This window comes from Oncorhynchus kisutch, linkage group LG4 (assembly GCF_002021735.2).
Source record: "Oncorhynchus kisutch isolate 150728-3 linkage group LG4, Okis_V2, whole genome shotgun sequence".
NCBI classification, from domain to species: Eukaryota; Metazoa; Chordata; class Actinopteri; order Salmoniformes; family Salmonidae; genus Oncorhynchus; species Oncorhynchus kisutch.
The window spans coordinates 17326891-17336865 of NC_034177.2; the positions used below are offsets into that span (position 1 = coordinate 17326891).

The 9975-nt window shown below is 43.7% G+C and overlaps 1 pseudogene; it reads right to left on the bottom strand.

Moving 5' to 3' along the window:
• Window positions 1-3105: 3105 nt before the first annotated feature.
• Window positions 3106-6069, bottom strand: LOC116373923 (uncharacterized protein K02A2.6-like; annotated as a pseudogene).
• Between the last annotated feature and the right edge of the window lie 3906 nt (window positions 6070-9975).

Sequence of the window (9975 nt, forward strand, 5' to 3'; positions counted from 1 at the left end):
AAACAAATAAGCCTTTTATAAAGGACTTCCCTTCAGTGGTGTAAAGTGTAAAATATTTTACACAACTGCTTAAGTAGTACTTTAAAGTATTTGTACTTAAGTAAAAATAAAGTAGTTTTTGGGGGTTTCTGTACTTCACTTTACTATTTATATTTTTGACAAATTTTAATTTTACTTCATTCCTAAAGAAACTAATGACATTTTTACTCCTTACATTTTCCCTGACATCTAAAAGTTACGTTTTGAATGCTTAGCAGGACAGAAAATGGTCCAATTCACACACTTATCAACTGAACCTCCATGGTCATTCTTACTGCCTCTGATCTGGTGCACTCACTAAACACAAATTCATCATTTGTAAATAATGTCTGACTGTTGGAGCATGCCCCTTGCTATCCGGAAATTTAAAAAACAAGAAAATTGTACCGTCTGGTTTGCTTATTAATACAAGGAATTTTTAATTATTCATACTTTTACTCGTGATACTTAGGTATATTTAAAACCAAATGCTTTTAGACTTTTACTCAAGTAGTCATTTCCTGGGTGACTCACTTTTACTTGAGTCATTTTCTAATAAGGTATCTTTACTTTTACTCAAGTATGACAGTTGGGTACTTTTTCCACCACTGTACTTATGTAGTTTTTTGGGGTATGTGTACTTTACTTGACTATTTATATTTTTGCCAACTTTTACTTCACTACATTCCTGAAGAAAATAATGTACTTATTGTGAGCGGACCAAGTAATTTGGTGTTACTCTAAAGCGGAAAGGTGGAATAAATGAGTCAGGAGTAGGTTTTCTTAAAACCTGTTGGGGATAGGGCTGATTGCTGCCCCCTTTGGGGTGATTGCGTGCCCATGGTAAACAGAAAAAAAATCTGTCAAAAATTGCTAATATATGCAATTAAAAATTATTATTGAATAGAAAACACTCTAATGCTTCTAAAACCGTTTAAATTATGTCTGTAAGTAAAGCAGAACTCTCAGGGCACTCATTCTCCCAAACTCTCTCTTGTCATCCAAAAAGTTGGCCCAACTTTGACGTCATCGCCCCCACCCTTCCCAAGCACCTACAGTCCTGGGAACAGTTCCTATGCCTTCAGCGCGGTGTCCGCTTTCAATGGGGCTTCTCATTGTGTGAATGGCACGCTCACGAGAGTAATGACAGGCCGAAACCTTTCGGTCGCGCGGGGAAAACAGGTTACTCTCACGCGCATTCTGCTCCTGTGGTGTCTTTCTTTCAAGATTGATTAAACGATGCGTGTGTTTCTCTTTGTCCTGAGAATTGCGGTGAAGCTATATAGCATGCTAACGCTGTGTTCTGAACCAAGTTTGACAAGTTTAGTCGACATATAATATGTAATTTTGACGTTTTGGTGCGAACTAACTTTACTTTTTGGCTGCATTTCAACCAAAATATGTCGTGTTTGATAACCGAAAGACACAGACTTCAAAACTAAAGCTATTTTTGGTAAGTATAAACCCTTCCAGGTCTTCTGATGGAAGAACAGCAAAGGTAAGGGAACATTTATGTGTTAAATTTGGGTTTCTGTGGACTCCGAGATAGAGGAGCCAAAATGCTCATTCCTGAGCGCCGACTCACATTATAGCCTAGTGAACGAAATCTGTAAAGTTAAAAATAAATGTAACACAGCGATTGCATTTAGAAGAAGTGTATCTTTCTATATATATGTAGAACATGCATATTTAGTCAAAGTTTATGTTGTGTATTCCATGTTAGCTGACGGCGTGTGCAGAAGCCATCGTCATTTCTCCAGACATTTGAGTAACATTTTTTTAACAATGCGTCATTGTAAACAGAGATTTATGGATATTTATGGCATATTATTGAAAAAAACAAATGTACTGTGTAACATGTTATATTACTGTCATCTGATGAAGATTTCAAAAGGTTAGTGAAATTATTTTTCTTTTAATCCTGCGTTTGGTGATTGCATATTTTGTTCAATTTGGCTATGGAAATTAGCTGTGTCTTCGGTGTGTATTCGGTGGTGGTTTGACATAAATATGTGCTATGTTTTCACCGCAAAACATTTTAGAAATCTGACTTGCTGGATAGATAAACAAGTTGTTTATCTTTCATTTGAGCTATTGGACATGTTAATGTGTGGAGGTAAAATATTTCTAAGAATATTTTTGCATTCCGTGCGCCACCGTTCCAGCTGACGGTGGGGGGGCTGTTCCTCATTTGGGAACCAACATCTTTGTCAGGTTTTAATTGAACAAAGTTCTCTATTGAGGGATTTCTTTCAACTCAAACACTCCAACACAATCAATGATGATCTCCCACGGAAAACATAAATCTTCTTCTTTACACGCAAAAAGGAACACAAGACGAGTGTCTTTAAACTAGGACATAAATCACGGATTTGTCACTGTCTTAATGGTTAGCTCGTGGATAGCTCCCCTCTCGTAGTGGCCATCCCCCAGAGGTAGTTTGTCTTCTTTTCTCCTTCCGAAAGGTACGTCTTCCCCTTTAGAGGAGCAAACACTCTTTTCTTTCTTTTTCCTCCTTCACTGACGGTTCCCTCCTCTCTCTTGTAGGGGAAAGAGAATCGGTCATTAGTGCTGTAGTGTCTTAACACTTAGTACTTATTTATGTAATAAGAAAGACTCTGAATACAAGTAATTGAACTGGAGCTTCACATTTACTCAAACTAGTTAGTACCAGAATAACATAGAACAACACTGCGCATGACCAAGGGTGCTCCCGCCTTAAAGGGGACATCAGTAATTAACAGAACATAACATTCCTTCTATTATACAATCAGAGTTACTTTTACCAAACCACAACTGAAACATTTCCCAGAACTTGTTGTAGTTATTTTGCATGTTTTAATTTGAACTTGAACAGTTCGTTTTTGTTTGTTTGTTTATAAGTCTAGTCTGTCTGGTGGACGGTGCCTTCGTTCTGGGTAGCGCCTCAGATTGTCTGGAGGCTCCTGAACATCCTCAGTGTGTGCTTGTTCCATTATAGCGTCTGCTATAGCAGCACCTTCATCAACACGTTCCCTTCTTTCAGCCTGGGGTCTCTCTACTGCCCCACCGTCCTCTACAGTTCCCTGTGTGTCACTCTCAGGATCTCTACATCTGTGCCTGTTCTCTCTCGATTGTTGTGCTGTTTTCCTTGGAATGCATTTGGTTAATGTGATGCCGCCACATTATGTCTGGGCTCACTTGAACCTGGTAAGTTCTGGGTCCCGTTTGTGTGTGTACGGTCCCTCTTGTCCATTTCCCTCCTCTTCTGTAGTCTCGCACCATCACTTCCTGTCCTGTTTGGAGATGGCGCTCCCGGCCACCGGAGAGCATCTTGGCTTGTTTGTCCAGGACTTCATTACGCCTGTTTGGCTTCATGATGTCCAGCTGTGTGCGGAGAGGCCTCCCGAACATCAGTGCGGCTGGGCTTTCATTTTTCGTGGCATGTGGGGTGTTTCGGTAGGAGGCCAGGAACTTGGCCAGTTTTGTTTGCAAAGTCCCTTCGTCTTGTTTTGCTGCACGGAGTCCTTGCTTTAGGGTTTGCACAAAGCGCTCTGCCAGCCCATTGGTGGCAGGGTGGTACGGAGCTGAGGTTGAGTGTTTGATTCCATTTACTGACATGAATCTTGTAAACTCGTCACTTACAAAAGCTTGCGCGTTGTCACTTACCAGCTGCAGTGGCAAACCGAAGCGTGCAAACGTTGTTCTGAGACACTCTATCGTCTGAGCTGAGGTGGAGGAGTCAGTGCAAAACACCTCTGGCCATTTGGAATGGGCATCAACTATAACCAGAAACATGTGCTTTTCAAAGGGACCAGCGTAGTCCACATGAATTCTCTGCCATGGCTCTGTGGGCCATTCCCATGGGTGGACTGGGACAGGAGCAGGCATGTGAAGGGTTTCCAAACATCCACTACAGTTCCACCAGAAGTGGCTCCTTGCGAGCAGCTTCATTTTGACAATTCCAACATGACCTTCATGTAGTTGCTGCAAGACTAGATGCTGGCATTTCTGGGGTATCATGACTCTCATTCCCCACATCAAACATCCTTGGTACGTTGTAATTTCATTTCTCCGCTGGAAATACGGAGTCAGCTCCTTTCTGCCAGTAGCTGGCCATCCTGACATGGTGTAGGTGTACACTTTTGACAAGGTCACATCTTTCCTTGTCTCCTGTTTGATAATTGTGCTTGTGACTGGTAGGGCCTCAAGCTGAGCGGTATGGAACATGTCCACTGCATCCACCCTCCTTTGTCTTTCTCTTGTACACGGCAGTCTGGATAATCCATCTGCATTTGTGTGGAGGGATGACGGCTTAAACTCAATGTCATACATATGACTGGCAAGGAACAGGGCATATCGCTGTAACCTGGCTGCTGTCATTGCCGGAATGCCTTTCTTTGGACTGAAAATGGAAAGCAATGGCTGGTGATCTGTAACCAGTGTGAAACGCTTGCCATATAGGTATGGGTGGAATTTCTTGACGCCCCACACTAGTGCCAGTGCTTCTTTGTCGATTTGTGAGTAGTTTTTCTCTGCATCATTCAATGTTCGTGACGCAAATGCAACTGGCCTCTCTGACCCATCTTTCAGTGTGTGTGAAAGGACCGCCCCTAATCCATAAGGGGACGCATCACAAGCCAACTTCACTGGCATTTCCGGGTCGTAATGCATCAGGACCTGTTCAGATGTTATGAGCCGTTTTGCCTCCAGAAATGCATTTTCACACTGCTCTGTCCACCGCCATGTCCTATTCTTTTCCAGGAGATGATTTAGAGGCTGGAGTACTGCTGAAAGGTTTGGGAGGAATCTTCTGTAGTAATTGATCAGTCCCGTGAAAGATCTCACTTCTGTGATATTTTGTGGTCGTGGTGCCTGTACCACTGCCTCGATTTTGTCCTGTGTTTTGTGCAATCCATTGCAGTCAATCTCATGTCCACAGAAGACAATCTTGTCTTTGAAGAACTCACACTTCTTTAAGTTTGCCTGTAGACCATACTCTTTCAGTCTTTTCAGGACCTCTTCCAGGTTAGCCAGGTGCTCTTTGTCGGTGCGTCCTGTTATGATCATGTCATCCAGGATACACTGGGTTCCTGGGATTCCTTGCAAAATCTGGTCAATAGTTCGTTGCCAAATGGCTGGGGCTGATGCAATGCCAAAAACCAGGCGGTTATACCTGTATAGACCTTTTTGTGTGTTTATTGTCAGGTACTGTTTGGAACTCTCTTCAACCGGTAGCTGCAGGTAAGCCTGTTTCAGATCGATTTTACTGAAGTGTTTCCCACCAGCTAGTGCAGCAAAGATGTCATCCAGACGTGGTAGGGGGTATTAGTCCACATGCAACATTGGATTCACAGTTACCTTGAAGTCCCCACACATTCTACCAGACCTGTCTTTCTTCACAATAGGAACTATGGGTGTGGCCCATTTGCTTCTGTCCACTTTCGTCAGGATCCCTGTATCCTGCAAGCGATCGATTTCCGCATCCACCTTTGGTCTCAGGGAGTATGGAACAGATCTGTCTTTGCAGAATTTTGGGGTTGCGTCATCTCTTAGTACAAGTTTTGCTGTGAAGCCTTTTACTGTTCCCATCTGATCACTGAAAACTGTGTTGTATTTCTTCCGCAAGTGTTCCAGTGTTTGGTCTGTGCCTTTCTCTTTGGACTGGAACGTGTGGAGCATTTTCAAATCACACCAATTCAGCTTTATTTTTGAAAGCCATTCCCTGCCAAATAATGGGGGGCCAGTTCCAGGCACCACATACAGCTGTAACTGCTGTGTTTGCCCCCCATAATGCACTCTGACTTGCAACGCCCCCATTGGGCTCAATCTCTCTCCTGAGTATGTCTTCAGCAACACATTTGTGTTCTTCAGCTTGATAGCCTTAAAGTGCTCATTGTAGACAGTAGTGGAAATTATAGACACTGCAGATCCTGTGTCCAGCTCCATTTTGAGGGGTTTGCCTTCGATATCTGGTGTCACCCATATTATGCTACTGCTGGGAGAAGTCACTGTGTTTAACTCCATTGTACCAATTAATCGTTCATCTGAATCACTGCCACTGTTCTCTGCTAGTGCATTTTATTTATTTTATTTATTTTACCTTTATTTAACCAGGTAGGCAAGTTGAGAACAAGTTCTCATTTACAATTGCGACCTGGCCAAGATAAAGCAAAGCAGTTCGACAGATAAAACGACACAGAGTTACACATGGAGTAAAAACAAACATACAGTCAATAATGCAGTATAAACAAGTCTATATACAATGTGAGCAAATGAGGTGAGAAGGGAGGTAAAGGCAAAAAAAGGCCATGATGGCAAAGTAAATACAATATAGCAAGTAAAATACTGGAATGGTAGTTTTGCAATGGAAGAATGTGCAAAGTAGAAATAAAAAAATAATGGGGTGCAAAGGAGCAAAATAAATAAATAAATAAAAATTAAATACAGTTGGGAAAGAGGTAGTTGTTTGGGCTAAATTATAGGTGGGCTATGTACAGGTGCAGTAATCTGTGAGCTGCTCTGACAGTTGGTGCTTAAAGCTAGTGAGGGAGATAAGTGTTTCCAGTTTCAGAGATTTTTGTAGTTCGTTCCAGTCATTGGCAGCAGAGAACTGGAAGGAGAGGCGGCCAAAGAAAGAATTGGTCTTGGGGGTGACTAGAGAGATATACCTGCTGGAGCGTGTGCTACAGGTGGGAGATGCTATGGTGACCAGCGAGCTGAGATAAGGGGGGACTTTACCTAGCAGGGTCTTGTAGATGACATGGAGCCAGTGGGTTTGGCGACGAGTATGAAGCGAGGGCCAGCCAACGAGAGCGTACAGGTCGCAATGGTGGGTAGTATATGGGGCTTTGGTGATAAAACGGATTGCACTGTGATAGACTGCATCCAATTTGTTGAGTAGGGTATTGGAGGCTATTTTGTAAATGACATCGCCAAAGTCGAGGATTGGTAGGATGGTCAGTTTTACAAGGGTATGTTTGGCAGCATGAGTGAAGGATGCTTTGTTGCGAAATAGGAAGCCAATTCTAGATTTAACTTTGGATTGGAGATGTTTGATATGGGTCTGGAAGGAGAGTTTACAGTCTAACCAGACACCTAAGTATTTGTAGTTGTCCACGTATTCTAAGTCAGAGCCGTCCAGAGTAGTGATGTTGGACAGGCGGGTAGGTGCAGGTAGCGATCGGTTGAAGAGCATGCATTTAGTTTTACTTGTATTTAAGAGCAATTGGAGGCCACGGAAGGAGAGTTGTATGGCATTGAAGCTTGCCTGGAGGGTTGTTAACACAGTGTCCAAAGAAGGGCCGGAAGTATACAGAATGGTGTCGTCTGCGTAGAGGTGGTTCAGGGACTCACCAGCAGCAAGAGCGACCTCATTGATGTATACAGAGAAGAGAGTCGGTCCAAGAATTGAACCCTGTGGCACCCCCATAGAGACTGCCAGAGGTCCGGACAGCAGACCCTCCGACTTGACACACTGAACTCTATCAGAGAAGTAGTTGGTGAACCAGGCGAGGCAATCATTTGAGAAACCAAGGCTGTCGAGTCTGCCGATGAGGATATGGTGATTGACAGAGTCGAAAGCCTTGGCCAGATCAATGAATACGGCTGCACAGTAATGTTTCTTATCGATGGCGGTTAAGATATCGTTTAGGACCTTGAGCGTGGCTGAGGTGCACCCATGACCAGCTCTGAAACCAGATTGCATAGCAGAGAAGGTATGGTGAGATTCGAAATGGTCGGTAATCTGTTTGTTGACTTGGCTTTCGAAGACCTTAGAAAGGCACGGTAGGATAGATATAGGTCTGTAGCAGTTTGGGTCAAGAGTGTCCCCCCCTTTGAAGAGGGGGATGACCGCAGCTGCTTTCCAATCTTTGGGAATCTCAGACGACACGAAAGAGAGGTTGAACAGGCTAGTAATAGGGGTGGCAACAATTTCGGCAGATAATTTTAGAAAGAAAGGGTCCAGATTGTCTAGCCCGGCTGATTTGTAGGGGTCCAGATTTTGCAGCTCTTTCAGAACATCAGCTGAATGGATTTGGGAGAAGGAGAAATGGGGAAGGCTTGGGCGAGTTGCTGTTGGGGGTGCAGTGCTGTTGTCCGGGGTAGGAGTAGCCAGGTGGAAAGCATGGCCAGCCGTAGAAAAATGCTTATTGAAATTCTCAATTATGGTGGATTTATCAGTGGTGACAGTGTTTCCTATCTTCAGTGCAGTGGGCAGCTGGGAGGAGGTGTTCTTATTCTCCATGGACTTTACAGTGTCCCAGAACTTTTTTGAGTTAGTGTTGCAGGAAGCAAATTTCTGCTTGAAAAAGCTAGCCTTGGCTTTTCTAACTGCCTGTGTATAATGATTTCTAGCTTCCCTGAACAGCTGCATATCACGGGGGCTGTTCGATGCTAATGCAGAACGCCATAGGATGTTTTTGTGTTGGTTAAGGGCAGTCAGGTCTGGGGAGAACCAAGGGCTATATCTGTTCCTGGTTCTAAATTTCTTGAATGGGGCATGTTTATTTAAGATGGTTAAAAAAAATATCCAGGCATCCTCTACTGACGGGATGAGATCAATATCCTTCCAGGATACCCCGGCCAGGTCGATTAGAAAGGCCTGCTCGCAGAAGTGTTTCAGGGAGCGTTTTACAGTGATGAGTGGAGGTCGTTTGACCGCTGACCCATTACGGATGCAGGCAATGAGGCAGTGATCGCTGAGATCTTGGTTGAAGACAGCAGAGGTGTATTTAGAGGGGAAGTTGGTTAGGATGATATCTATGAGGGTGCCCGTGTTTAAGGTTTTGGGGAGGTACCTGGTAGGTTCATTGATTATTTGTGTGAGATTGAGGGCATCAAGTTTAGATTGTAGGATGGCTGGGGTGTTAAGCATGTTCCAGTTTAGGTCGCCTAGCAGCACGAACTCTGAAGATAGATGGGGGGCAATCAGTTCACATATGGTGTCCAGAGCACAGCTGGGGGCAGAGGGTGGTCTATAGCAGGCGGCAACGGTGAGAGACTTGTTTTTAGAGAGGTGGATTTTTAAAAGTAGAAGTTCAAATTGTTTGGGTACAGACCTGGATAGTAGGACAGAACTCTGCAGGCTATCTTTGCAGTAGATTGCAACACCGCCCCCTTTGGCAGTTCTATCTTGTCTGAAAATGTTGTAGTTTGGAATTAAAACTTCAGAATTTTTGGTGGTCTTCCTAAGCCAGGATTCAGACACAGCTAGAACATCCGGGTTGGCAGAGTGTGCTAAAGCAGTGAATAGAACAAACTTAGGGAGGAGGCTTCTAATGTTAACATGCATGAAACCAAGGCTATTACGGTTACAGAAGTCGTCAAAAGAGAGCGCCTGGGGAATAGGAGTGGAGCTAGGCACTGCAGGGCCTGGATTCACCTCTACATCGCCAGAGGAACATAGGAGGAGTAGAATAAGGGTACGGCTAAAAGCTATGAGAATTGGTCGTCTAGAACGTCTGGAACATAGAGTAAAAGGAGGTTTCTGGGGGCGATAAAATAGCATCAAGGTATAATGTACAGACAAATGTATGGTAGGATGTGAATACAGTGGAGGTAAACCTAGGTATTGAGTGATGAAGAGAGAGATATTGTCTCTAGAAACATCGTTGAAACCAGGAGATGTCATTGCATGTGTGGGTGGTGGAACTAATAGGTTGGATAAGGTATAGTGAGCAGGACTAGAGGCTCTACAGTGAAATAAGCCAATAAACACTAACCAGAACAGAAATGGACAAGACATATTGACATTAAGGATAGGCATGCTTAGTCGAGTGATCAAAAGGGTCCGGTGAGTGGAGAGGTTGGTTGGTGATTTAGACAGCTAGCCAGGGCATCGGTAGCAAGCTAGCATAGGATGGAGGTCTGTTAGCCACCCCTTACGTTCCGTCAGTAGATTAGTGGGGTTCCGTGTGGTAGAGGGGATTAATCCAAATCACACAACAACAACAAAAATAAAAACAATAGATATAG